Source organism: Sapajus apella, unplaced genomic scaffold (assembly GCF_009761245.1).
Source record: "Sapajus apella isolate SASKATOON/1434 unplaced genomic scaffold, GSC_monkey_1.0 scaffold20, whole genome shotgun sequence".
NCBI classification, from domain to species: Eukaryota; Metazoa; Chordata; class Mammalia; order Primates; family Cebidae; genus Sapajus; species Sapajus apella.
This window is the reverse complement of record NW_022436960.1, coordinates 29,287,341-29,299,914: the sequence shown is the minus strand read 5'-3', so window position 1 is coordinate 29,299,914 and position 12,574 is coordinate 29,287,341. Positions and strand designations below refer to the sequence as shown.

The following is a 12,574-nucleotide window of genomic DNA, read 5'->3' as shown; positions in this document are numbered from 1 at the left end:
TTTCGTGTTGAGTTTTCTTTTCTTTTTTTTTTTTTTTGGTAAGATAGAGTCTCACTCTATCACATAGGCTGGATATGCAGTGGCGCAATCTCGGCTCACTGTAACCTCTGCCTCCCAGGTTCAAGCTATTCTCCCACCTTGGCCTCCTGAGTAGCGGGGATTACAAGCACATGCCATGGCACCCAGATAATTTTTGTATTTTTTAGTAGAGATGAGGTTTTGCCATGTTGGCCAGGCTGGTCTTGAACTCCTGGCCTCAAGTGATCTGCCTACCTGAGCCTCCCAGAGTGCTGGGATTACAGGTGTGAGCCACCGTACCCAGCCTGTGTTGGGTTTTCCAGAGCATGCAGGAACCTTTTTTGGGACAAAGCCAGCTCAGCTTCCTTATCAGGTCCTCCTTGATTCTCAACCTTTACAACTTGCCTTCCTTCACTGCTGGGTCCACATAGGCTTAACTTTGATCTTATTTGTAGGACCGGTCTTCACCTTAACCGAGAGAAATGTAAGAAGTGCTTTCCCAACTCTCAGTGGCTGGCCTAGCTTTGGCCTTGTGTCCCCTTTTTGAGGACTGACATTTGTTATTGCTCTGGAGTCTCATATCCCCTTTGGCCCTAACTGACCACATCTGAGTTTTGGAAACCTGGCCACCCGAGTGCCTTAAGGAATGGACTCTGTCTCATTATTACCCATACACATTGCTGAATGTTTACTCAAGACTTGTCCCTGGGCTGGGCACGGTGGCTCACGCCTATAATCCCAGCACTTTGGGAGGTTGAAATGTGAATCACCTGAGGTCAGGAGTTCAAGACCAGCCTGGCCAACATGATGAAAGCTCATGTCTACTAAAAATACAAAAAATTAGCCAAGCGTGGTTGTGGGCGCCTGTAATCCCAGCCTCTTGGGAGGGTGAGGCATGAGAATTGCTTCAACTCAGGAGGCAGAGGTTGTAGTGAGCTGAGATCATGCCACTGCACTCCAGCCTGAGCAACAAGAGCAAATCTCTGTATCAAAAGAAAAAAAGACTGGTCTCTGAACTCCAATCTGAAGACCTGGAGCACTGCACCTGTGGATATACTTCCTTTATGTTTGCCAGGGGATTCTCAGTCACTATATGATCATTGCCTGCCTGGAAGAATGAATGTCTTGATGCCAAGATTTTCAGGACAATTCCTTGCAGGCCACAGCCTTCATCTTTGGATGTCATGTTATGCCTACCAAATCAGACTTCCTCCCACAACCATCTAGTTTGATTACCTTCCTCCTAAGAAGGACAGGGACCTGTCTGCCTCAACCCAATGCAATGTACTGGGCACTATCTAGAGTTGTAACAGACCAGAGCAGAGAGTAGAGACCAGTACAGAACTCCAACGGATTCTAAGATTTTAAATTTGAGCCTGACCTTATGAGTTGTTATGGTGGTATATTTAAGGCAGGAGAAAAGAATATACCTTATTTAACACTTTGTTCATTTGATTTATAATTTTGAAATATTTGGGTATCTGGGCCCCTGTGTATACTCCTGATCCATCCTCATAAATATTAGGAGATGGCCCATTACTAGAAAATCAGTTGATTTGCTTATTAGAAGACATATTTGAACTTTGCAGATTGTTGGATAAGGAAGGAAAGCAAATGATAGTTAAGAAAGCTACGGGCTATGCGCGGTGGTTAAGACGTGGTTAAGAAAGCTACCAGCTGTATGCGGTGGTTAAGACTCACTCCTTGAGCAAAAGAAAGTTTTTCAGCCAGGCACGGTGGCTCACACCTGTAATCCAGCACTTTGGGAGGCCAACGCAGGTGATCACCTGAGGTTGGGAGTTCGAGACTAGCCTGACCAACATGGAGACACCCCATTTCTACTAAAAGTACAAAATTAGCCTGGCAAGGTGGCCCATGCTTATAATCCCAGCTACTCAGGAGGCTGAGACAGGAGAATCACTTTAACCCGGGAGGGTGGAGGTTGCAGTGAGCTAAGATCACACCATTGCCCTCCAGCCTCGGCAACAAGAATGAAACTCTGTCTCCAAAAAAAGAAAATAAAAAAGTTTTTCAGTGATTTCATGGCACCTCCCATGATTTTCTGGGTACGTACAAAATCCTTCGCCAATGTGAGTCTATCCAAGCAAGTGCCCATTAGATCTTAACAATGAAATGTTCCTTAGAGGTAACTTAATTATGATCAATTGTTAAACGCTGTTTTTGAGTATAGTCATTTATCATATAGTATAATTTTTCTTTCATTTCCTTTCCTTTTTTCTTTTTTTGAGATGGTCTCACTCTGTCTTCCAGGCTGGAGTGTAGTGGCATGATCATGGCTCACTGCAGCCTCGATCTCCTGGGCTCAAGTGATCCTCTCACCTCATCTTCCCGAGTAGCTGGGACTACAGGCATGCACCACCACACCCGGCTACCTTTTTATTTTTTGTAGAGATGAGGTCTCACTACATTGCCCAGGCTGGTCTCAAACTCCTGGGCTCAAGCAAACAGCCCACCTTGGCCTCCCAAAGTGCTGGGATTACGGGTATGAGCCACTGTACCTGGCCTGTGTAGTATAATTTTCTATGATGTGAATTCTGGAAGCCTCTGCTTCAACTCACTCCCAAGTGGACCTGCTACTATAGAGATGTTTTTGGGGTGGGAGATCACAGAAGGAAGATATAAGGAACGTAGCAGGCCAGAAAGGTAGTCCCAGAAGCCATGCAGGCAGATCATGACTCTACAGCTATATGAATTAAAGCACTAGGACAGCACAGCCCTAGACCTCAATTTCTTCCTTACAGATAAAGCAACCTAAAAATAGCATACACTAACTAAAGGTATTTGTTTTTCCCCAGGAGGTGGCTGTATGTGGCCACCTGTCTCTGAGATCTTTATTTCAAAAAGAATCTCAGGTCGTTACCAAGCATCCAAAATGGAGTAAAACAATATGAAGTAGGAGGGAGAAAGAGAAAAGTTATCCATAAAATTAAGGCAGAAATGAAGCTAATATAATAGTGCTTATTTTGGAATCCTATATACTTACCTAGATTGACCACTCATTCAGTCATGTATTTAACAGTGGTTTATGCAAAGGAGGAAACCTAATTACTTACACAAAATATATAACTTTCATAAAATAAAAGCAACACTTAGAAATCGGTTTCTCCCAAATATAGTTATACTAAGAAACATTAAGTGATGTAAAGGGTAGTGCTATAGTTTAGATGTTGTCCTCTCCAAATCCCATTTGAAATTTGATCCCCAGGTGGGCATGGTGGCTCATGCCTGTAATCCTAAGATTTTGAGAGGCCCAGGTAGGAGGATTGTTTGAGGCCAGGATTTCAAGACCAGCTTGAGCAACTAGCAAGACTCTGTTTCTACTAAAAATGTTTTTAAAATTAACCAGGCATGGTAGTGAGCACCTGTAGTCCCAGCTATTTGGGAGGCTGAGGCAGGAGGATTGGCTGAGCCCAGGAATTCTAGCCATGATGATGCCACAGCATTCCAGCCTAGGTGACAGAGCTCCCCCAAGAGCTGGTTGTGAAAAAGAGTCTGGCACTTCCTTCCCATCCTTCCTGCTTTTCTCTGGCCATGTGATCTGCACATACTAGGTCTCTGTCCCTTCTGCAGTGAGTGGAAGCAGTCTCAGGCCCTCCCCAAAAGCAGATGCTGGCACTCTGCTTCTTGTAGAGCCTGCAGAACCGTGAGCCAAAGAAACCTCTTTTTGGCCAGGAGTGGTGGCTCATGCCTGTAATCTCAACATTTTAGGAGGCTGAGGCAGAAGGATTGCTTGGGACCAGGAGTTTAAGAGCAGCCTAGACTACATAGTGAAAGCCCATTTTTACAAAAAAAAATTTTTTTAAATAAATATAGCTGGGTGCAGTGGTATCCACTTGGTACCCACTTGTAGTCCCATCTACTCAGGATGCTGAGGTGGGAGAATAACTTCACTGTAGGTCAAGGCTACCGTGAACCATGATCACACCACTGCACTCCATCCAGCCTGGGTGACAGAGCAAGACTGCTCCCCCTACCCCCAACAACAAAAAGAAACCCTCTTTTCTTTATAGTTCTTCTTTGTAGCAACACAAATGCACAAAGACAGGTAATATCATCAAGGATGCTTCTACAGTAGACATAAATCCAGGCTCACACAGTTAGTAAGCAGTGCAGCCTGGGATCTATGTCTAGATGCCTCATATATGAAGTGGGTATAATAATAGTAACTACTTCATGAGGTTGCTGTGATTAAATTAGATAATCTGTGTAAAGTACTTAACATATTTTAACTTTCAAATACAGGTATATTCTGTTTTATTGGGCTTTGCTTTATTACATTTTCCACAAATTGAAGGTCTGTGACAACCCTGTGTCAAGAGTGTCTATCAGCACCCTCTTCAAAAGCATGTGCTCACTTTGTGTCTCTGTCATATTTGGTAATTCTCACAATACTTCAGTCTTTTTCAAAATAAGAAAAAGAAATATATAACCTTTGTTAACATGCAGTATTGAATTGTTTAAAGGGCTATCAAGAATGGAGTTGGAGTCTCACTCTCCGTTGCCTAGGCTGGAGTGTAGTGGCTCAATCTCGGCTCATTGCAGCCTCCTCCTCCTAGGTTCAAGTGATTCTCCTGCCTCAGCCTCCCAAGTAGCTGGGATTATAGATATGTGCTACCACATCTGGCTAATTTTTGTATTTTTAGTAGAGACAGGGTTTCTCCATGTTGGTCAGGCTGGTCTCAAACTCCCAACCTCAGGTGATTCACCCGCCTCGGCCTCCCAAAGTGCTGGGATTACAGGCATGAGCCACCATGCCTGGCCATAAATGCAAGTTTTTCTAACCACTGACCATTTAAAAAAATCTGTACAAACCTGTTACATATTTCAGGATATTGAAAACACAAAGACTTCTTGATTCTTTCAAATTATCATGAGCAAGCTATTTCATATTCATTTAAAGTGGCCTTGGAACCCTGGGATGATAAAAGCTTGTGGAAGGCATTGTATTTTTTCACGTTAACATACATACTCACAAAATCTAATATTTATGGGCAGTATAATGATTTGGAGGCATATGTCAAAATTACTTGAGTTGTTTTTCTAACGCTGGGAGGTCAGTGATACAGTGGTGCCATCTCAGCTCACTGCAATCTCCACCTCCCAGGTTCAAACAATTCTCCTGCCTCAGCTTCTCAAGTAGCTGGGATTACAGGTGCCTACCACCATACCTGGCTAATTTTTGTACTTTTAGTAGAGAAGGAGTTTTACCATGTTGGCCAGGCTGGTCTCAAACTCCTGACCTCAGGTGATCCACCTGCCTTGTCCTCCCAAAGTGCTGAGATTACAAGCGTGAGCCACTGTGCCTGGCAAAGACTTGGCCTTCTGAAGTTTCATTGAAAAAAATCAACTTTCAAAAGGCAAATTGGAGAAAAGGCATAAAAATTTATTTAACGTGTATTATGGGAGCCTTCAAAATGAAGATCCAGCCAGGTGTGGTAACTCATGCTTGTAATCCCAGCTCTTTGGACTCACTACTTTCGGAGGCTGAGGCCAGAAAATTGCTTGAGGCCAGGAGTTCAAGACCATCCTAGGCAACATATCGATACCCTGTCTCTATAGATGAAAAAATTAGCCAGGCATGGTGACACATTCTGTAGTCCCAACTACTAGGAGAGTGGGAGAGTGCTAAGGTGGGAAGATAGCTTGAGCCCAGGAGATGGAGGCTACAGTGAGCCATGATTGCACCACTGCACTCAGCCTTGGCAACAGAACAAAACACTGTATTAAAAAAAAAAAAAAAAAAAAAGAGGCCGGACACGTTAGCTCATTCCTGTAATCCCAGCACTTTGGGAGGCTGAGGCAGGCCGATCACTTGAGGTCAGTAGCTTGAGTTCAGCCTGGCCAACTTGGCTAAACCCTGTCTTTACTAAAAATACAAAAATTAGCTGGGCATGGTTGCACATGCATACAATCCCAGCTACTCAGGAGGCTAAGGCAGGAGAATCACTTAAACTCAGGAGGTGGAGGTTGCAGTGAGCCGAGATTGCACCACTGCACTCCAGCCTGGGTGATAGAATAAGACTCCATTTCAAAAAAAAAAAAAAATGCAAAGACACAGGGGAAACTGTCCATTTTTACACTTAGGTTCAACAAAGTATGGGGAGCCATGTAGGAATATGATTCGACAGCCGGGCACGGTGGTTCACGCCTGTAATCCCAGTGTAACCAGGTATTGGGGTACCAGGGAGGCATAGCTCCCAAGAGAGAATATTGTAGGTTCTTGGTCTCTCGCCCTCTCAAGAATGAGAGAGGGGACCACAGCAGGTGCATGGTACACTTGTAAAGTAAATTCTAGATCCAAAAAGTGTTGCAGAAAAGCTATTTATTTAGTAGAGAAAGAGAAAAAAAAAAAAAGAGAAGAAGAGAGAAAACTTCCATGAGAGACAGTGTGTAGAAGGGGACCCCAGAGAGGAAATCCAGAGAAGGAAAGCTCCTCTCACACTGAGTGAGAGAATCCAGAAAGATGGAATCCAGGAGAAGAAAGACAGCTTCCACACTGGGTGGAAGGGAATTGAGAGACAGAGATGGAGTTTAGGAGGGGAAGACAGGCTTCCACGAGAGAGTATTTGTGGAAGGGGATCCAAACATGGAGTCCAAAGGGGTGTGGAAGAAGGGGACTTTTAACCTGGGAGGAATCCCCACCTTCTCCAAGACCTCTGGCCAATGAAAGGAGTTCCTCAGAACTTCCGCTGGAGTGATTGACTTTTTGATTCTTCCCATGCTCTCAAAAATTAAAACAGAGACTGTTAAATCTCCCAGATGGAGAGAGATGGGAGGGGGGCATGGCGCTGAGAAGTTCTTGTCCTTAAACCTACGCCCCCATGTGGACCCGGAAAGAGAACACATTCCCTCACCAGTACTTTGGGAGGCCGAGGCAGGTGGATCAGCTGAGGTCAGGAGTTTGGGACCAGCCTGACCAACGTGGAGAAACCTCATCTCTACTAAAAATACAGAACTAGCCAGGAGTGGTGGCACATGCCTGTAATCTCACTACTTGGGAGGCTGAGGCTGGAGAATCATTTGAACCCTGGAGGCAGAGGTTGTGGTAAGCCAAGACCGTGACATTGCACTCCAGCCTGGCAACAAGAACGAAACTCCGTCTCAGAAAAGAAAAGATTGGACAAAAAGGGTGGAGTCCTAATTAGAGAAAGGGAGTCAGGCTGGTGGGATCAGCAGATAGCAAAAAGAAGAAGCAGATAAGCTATAAGTCTGCCTTTCTTTGTGGTCCAGGACACAGCCCTCCTGCAAAACAACTCATAATCTTCCTCCGCCCAACTATTACCAGACCCCTGCAAGTTAGCTCACGGCAACCTTGGTGTTATCACTACTGCACAAATCCCTCTTCAACAGGCAGCATAAACACTATTCTATAAAATCCCCAGCAAGCCTTTGTTTCTTTGCAGTCAACTTCTCTTCTGCTGGCCCGCCTATTAACGACGTTCTTGCAACATATTTTCCTCCTTTCTCTAATAAATATTTTCCTAGTTTCTCTAATAAATCTTAAATATTTTCCTACTTTCTCTAAATAATCTCCCTTTTTTACCTACAACTGTCTTGGTAAATTCTTTTACCCCCACACCACAGGCTGGATAGTGTTCATTCCCCCATTGAGTGGGGAAACCCAGCAAGGCCTGTCTGTCTAGATTCTTCTTGGCTTTTCTGAGCTAGCATTCCTTCTTTCTGGGTGTGGGGCAGTCCCTCTTCAGAACGGGAATCACAACTTACAGTCAGATAAGGTAGATCAGATAATTCGTTTATGGCCAATTTTTATACAGAAAGGCAGAGGGAAAATTTCAGTAATATTTTGAGGTTTTATCTCTGGCTTTAGGGAAAAGGAGTTCTGGTTTCTACCATCTGCCTAGAAGAAAAGGGATTCCAGTTTTTATGGCTAGCCTCAGGGAAGAATGGGACTCAGAGATGGGGAGGCAGGAGAAGGTCAAAGAAAAACATTTGCTTCTGAGACCTTCATTTTGGGGTATTGTTCTCTGAGCCCCAACAATATTTATGGCTAAAGGACCAAAGACAGGACTTTAATAAGTCCTTACTTTTCAGAGAAAAGTACCTTACAGATACTTACTTTTCAAAGAAAACCAGGTTGTTGGATGGCTATAAACAAGAAACTCTTGGTCCAATGGCCATATGTTTGCAGTGGCAAATATATTCCATCCAGAAATATGACACACAGCAATTATTTATAGGTAAGTGGGATAAGATTTGAAAATGGGATTGTTTCTCCCCAAATTTAGGACTTATATACACAATCTTCTTCCTTGACAAGCAGTTTAATAAAATGTGTTCACTTGGGTTAATTAACTTCATTTTACACATGCATTTTAATTAAGATAGAATTCTTTTTTTTTAATTTGTTTTTTTTTTTCAACAATATGTTTCTCCACGAAGGCCTATAAGATAGAATTCTATAGTAGAAAACAAAAAAAAAAAAAATTTTTTTTTTTTTTTTTTTAATTTTTAGAGACAAGGTCTTGCTCTGTCACCCAGACTGGGGAGCAGTGGTGCAATCCATAGCTCACTACAACCTCTAACTCAAGTGATCATCCCACCTCAGTTGAGTCCTGAGTAGCTAGGATGACAGACGTGAGCCACCACGGCCAGCTATTTGGAAAAAATTTTTGTAGCAGGTGAAGATAGCAGCAGCCAGGGCTAGGGTCCTGGGAGTTCAGTGGCTGCAAAGGGCGTCCCAGAATGTGATGCCATTGGGTGCAAAGACAGCCTCACCACATTACCAAGGACATGCTCCCAGGGCCTTAACCTAAGAAGAAGAACGGGTCACTGCCACTAAGAAGAATAATATGCATGTGGAAGACTACGAGCGTTGACGGCATGGGGTATGAGGACTACTTGAAACTCCCTGATCACTCACAGCGGGAGAGGGATCTGTGGTATAACTGAGACCACCTAGACCTGAGGTTGAACTGGGGATACACTGGCACCTAGAAATGTATATCAGGAACCATGTGGATATGTCCCCCACACCTATTTCTTGGAATATCATGTGTATATAGCTCTTCAGCTCTGTGGCTTTCATGATGTTCATGTTCTGGGTGGGGGTGATTTGCCCTGTCTACCAGCCTGTGGGGCCAGATCAGTATCCTTGCAATAATCTGTACCTGGAACGGGGTGGCGATCCCTCCAAAAAACCTGAGCCACTATGAGATCTGAGGAGACTTTGTGGGCTTTTGTGTCCTCTAACTAGGACTCCCTCATTCCTAGAAATTTAATCTTAATGAAATCCCTAATAAAACTCAGTGCTGTGGTGGAAAAAAAAAAAGAAAGAAAGAAAAAAAAGAAAAGAAAAGAAAAAAGAAAAGAAAAGAAAAAAAATCTGTAGCGATGGGGGAGGAGGGATCTTGTTATGTTGACCAGGGTGGTCTTGAACTCCTGAAGTGATCCTTCTGCCTCTGTCTCCGAAAATGCTGGGATTACAGGCATGAGCTGCCATGCCTAGCCAGAAAACAAATTTTAAATTACATATATCAATACATTCTTCACTGTGAAAGATTCAAGTAATACAGATAAAATAAAAGGTCCTCTTAAATCATTACCCAATCCCAGTCTCTCCCAAGGGTAGTTACTATGAAGTGTTTCCTTCCAGAACCATTCCAGTACCATTCTGTATACATATACAAAATACAATATTCATATAAATGTATGTATGAATGTAAAACTATGGTTTTATTTTGTGGGTTCAAGGTCTTCTCTCTTTCTTAAAAAAACAGAAAAGTAATATGCTTTTAAGCTTTTTTGTCTGCATGAAAAAATGTATATATTGTTAATACTTGTGCCAGGCCACAGGACAATAGAGCTTATTTCCTCAGGGTATACATTTGAAGTTCAGCTTTCTCTTTTTTTTTTTTTTTTTTTTTTTTTTGGTCTGAGACGGGGTCTCACTCTGTCCTCCAAGCTGGAGCACAGTGGCACAATCTCGGCTCACTGCAGTCTCTGCCTCCCGGGTTCAAGCAATTCTCCTACCTCAGCCTTCCGAGACGCTGGGATTACAGGTGCCCACCACCACAGCTAGCTAAGCTTTGTATTTTTAGTAGAGATGGAGTTTCACTATGTTGGCCAGGCTGGTCTCGAACTCCTGACCTCAGGCAATCCGCCCACCTTGGCCTCCCAAAGTGTTGGGATTACAGGCGTTAGCCACCGCGCCTGGCTCTGTAGTTCTGGTTTCTGAATGAAAAAGCAAAATTCACGCTCCCTTTTGCGCTCATCCCCTATATCCCCTCTAGGCTGGTTTTGGGTCTTTGCTGGCATTAAAGTCAGGGAAGTGTGTCTCCACCAGTTTCTATTATCAATCTCTACCTTTATAGTTCAGTTTAGTATCTCATCGGAAACGTTTAAACTTTAACCTTGACAGTCTTTTTTTTTTTTTTTTTTTTTTTTTTTGAGACGGAGTTTCGCTCTTGTTACCCAGGCTGGAGTGCAATGGCGCGATCTCGGCTCACCGCAACCTCTGCCTCCTGGGTTCAGGCAATTCTCCTGCCTCAGCCTCCTGAGTAGCTGGGATTACAGGCACGCACCACCATGTCCAGCTAATTTTTTGTATTTTTAGTAGAGACGGGGTTTCACCATGTTGACCAGGATGGTCTGGATCTCTTGACCTCATGATCCACCCGCCTCGGCCTCCCAAAGTGCTGGGATTACAGGCGTGAGCCACCGCGCCTGGCCGACAGTCTTTCTTAATCCAAGACAAAGATTAAAGGGAGAAAAGGAATTTGTTAGGAGCCTAGCACACTTGGCGGCCTTCCATCAGGCTTAGGGAATACTGACCCCTGGTGGCCAGATAGAGAATTCAGAGGAGGCCATGGGCTGGCACTTTGTTAAAAATCCTTAACTTACTCGCCACACGTCCATGGTAAAATCGCGAGTGGATCCTGCCTCTTCCAGGCGGTTCCACATGGGGCCTCAAAGAGCTCAAAGGACCCTCGGCCCTCCGAAGTCGCCTCGTCTCGTAGCCTGTTGCTAGGTGGCGCCTCAGGGACAAGACCAGGTCCCATCACGTGGTCCTGTAGGGTTTTGCCCCACGAGGCCACGCTCTGCCAGACCTGGCCTTCCTCCACCTCAGCGCAAACCCTAGGCCGCCAGCGCCAGGCCGCCAGCCCTTGCGGGGCTTAAAGCCGCAACGGTCCCGGCACCGTGTGGCGGACTGCCCCGGCAGCGCTCCGAGCCTCTTGGGTCCCCCTCCAGGCCTGGAGGCCAAATATCCTCACCGCTCCTTTTCTCCCAAAACGCCGCGACCTTAACCGTCACGCCCAAGACTGGGCTGGCCGAGGAGCGCCTGGATATGAAGGCGGAAGGCTTGGCTCGGGGGAGCGGGTGGCCCTGCGGTGTCGGCCGTCAGCCACAGAGGCCGCCTCTTCCACTCCCTCGCCCACCACAAGGCGTACAGCGGTGAGGGGGGTGGACCTGCCCAGGGACCCGGCTCTGGGCGGAGACTTTACGGGCGTGGAGCCTCAGGCCGGCCGCTACTGGTGGCTCATACCAGTAATCCTAGCACTTTGGGAGGCCGAGGTGGGCAGATCACTTGAGCTCAGCAGTTCAAAACCAGCCTGGGCATCATGGCAAAACCTCGTCTCTACCGAAAATACAAAATATTAGCCAGGCTTGGTGTGGTCCCAGCTACTTGGGGGGCTGAAGTGGAAGGATTGCTTGAACCTAGGAGGTTGCAGTGAGCTGTGACTGGTCTACTGCATTCCAGCCTGAGTGATAGAGTGAGACTCCTATATAAAAAAAAAAAAAAAGTGGTTTGTGAGGGCTCTTCTTGGCAGAGGTTGAAGAGTTGTTGCCCTAATTTGTAGTAGTATTAAATAGTTTCCCCCAAATTAACATTGTTTTTAAAATTGAGTACAAGTTTCAAAGTATTAATATCAAGAAAAAATATGGGCCTTGGTGAAGTGGTTCAGGCCTGTAATCCCAGCACTTTGGGAGTCCACAGCGAGAGGACTGCTTGAGCTCAGGAGTTTAAGGCCAAAAAAATTAAAGATTTCTTTGTTTTGAGACAGGGTCTTGTTCTGTTGCCCATGCTAGAGTGCAGTGGGGCAATCTCAGCTCATTGCAACCTCCGCCTCCCGAGTTCAGGCTATTCTCCTGCCTCAGCCTCCCGAGAAGCTGGGAATACAGGAGTGTGCCACCATGCCTGGCTAATTTTTGTGTTTTTGGTTGAGACGGGGTTTCACCGTATTAGACAGTCTAGTCTTGAACTCCAGACCTAAAGTGATCTGCCTGTTTCAGTCTCCCAAAGTGCTGAGATTACAGGCATAGGCCACTGCGCCTGGTCCTAAAAATTAAAGATTTCTTAACATATTGTATTTAGTTCTGTTTTGTATTATTTATTCATTTATTTATTTATTTTTGAGAGATGGGGTTTTACCATGTTGGTCAGTCTGGTCTTGAACTCCCAACCGCAAGTGATCTGCCCGCCTCAGCCCCCCGAAGTGCTGCGATTACAGGCACGAGCCACTCTGCGCCCACCTGTTTTGTATTATTTAACACTATTTTACTTATTCTTTTCAAA

The 12,574-nt window shown here is 45.0% G+C and overlaps 1 pseudogene; it reads left to right on the top strand.

The window, feature by feature from the left end:
* The first annotated feature begins 2,060 nt into the window (after positions 1–2,060).
* On the top strand, positions 2,061–9,219 carry LOC116557708 (annotated as a pseudogene).
* The last annotated feature ends 3,355 nt before the right edge of the window (positions 9,220–12,574 follow it).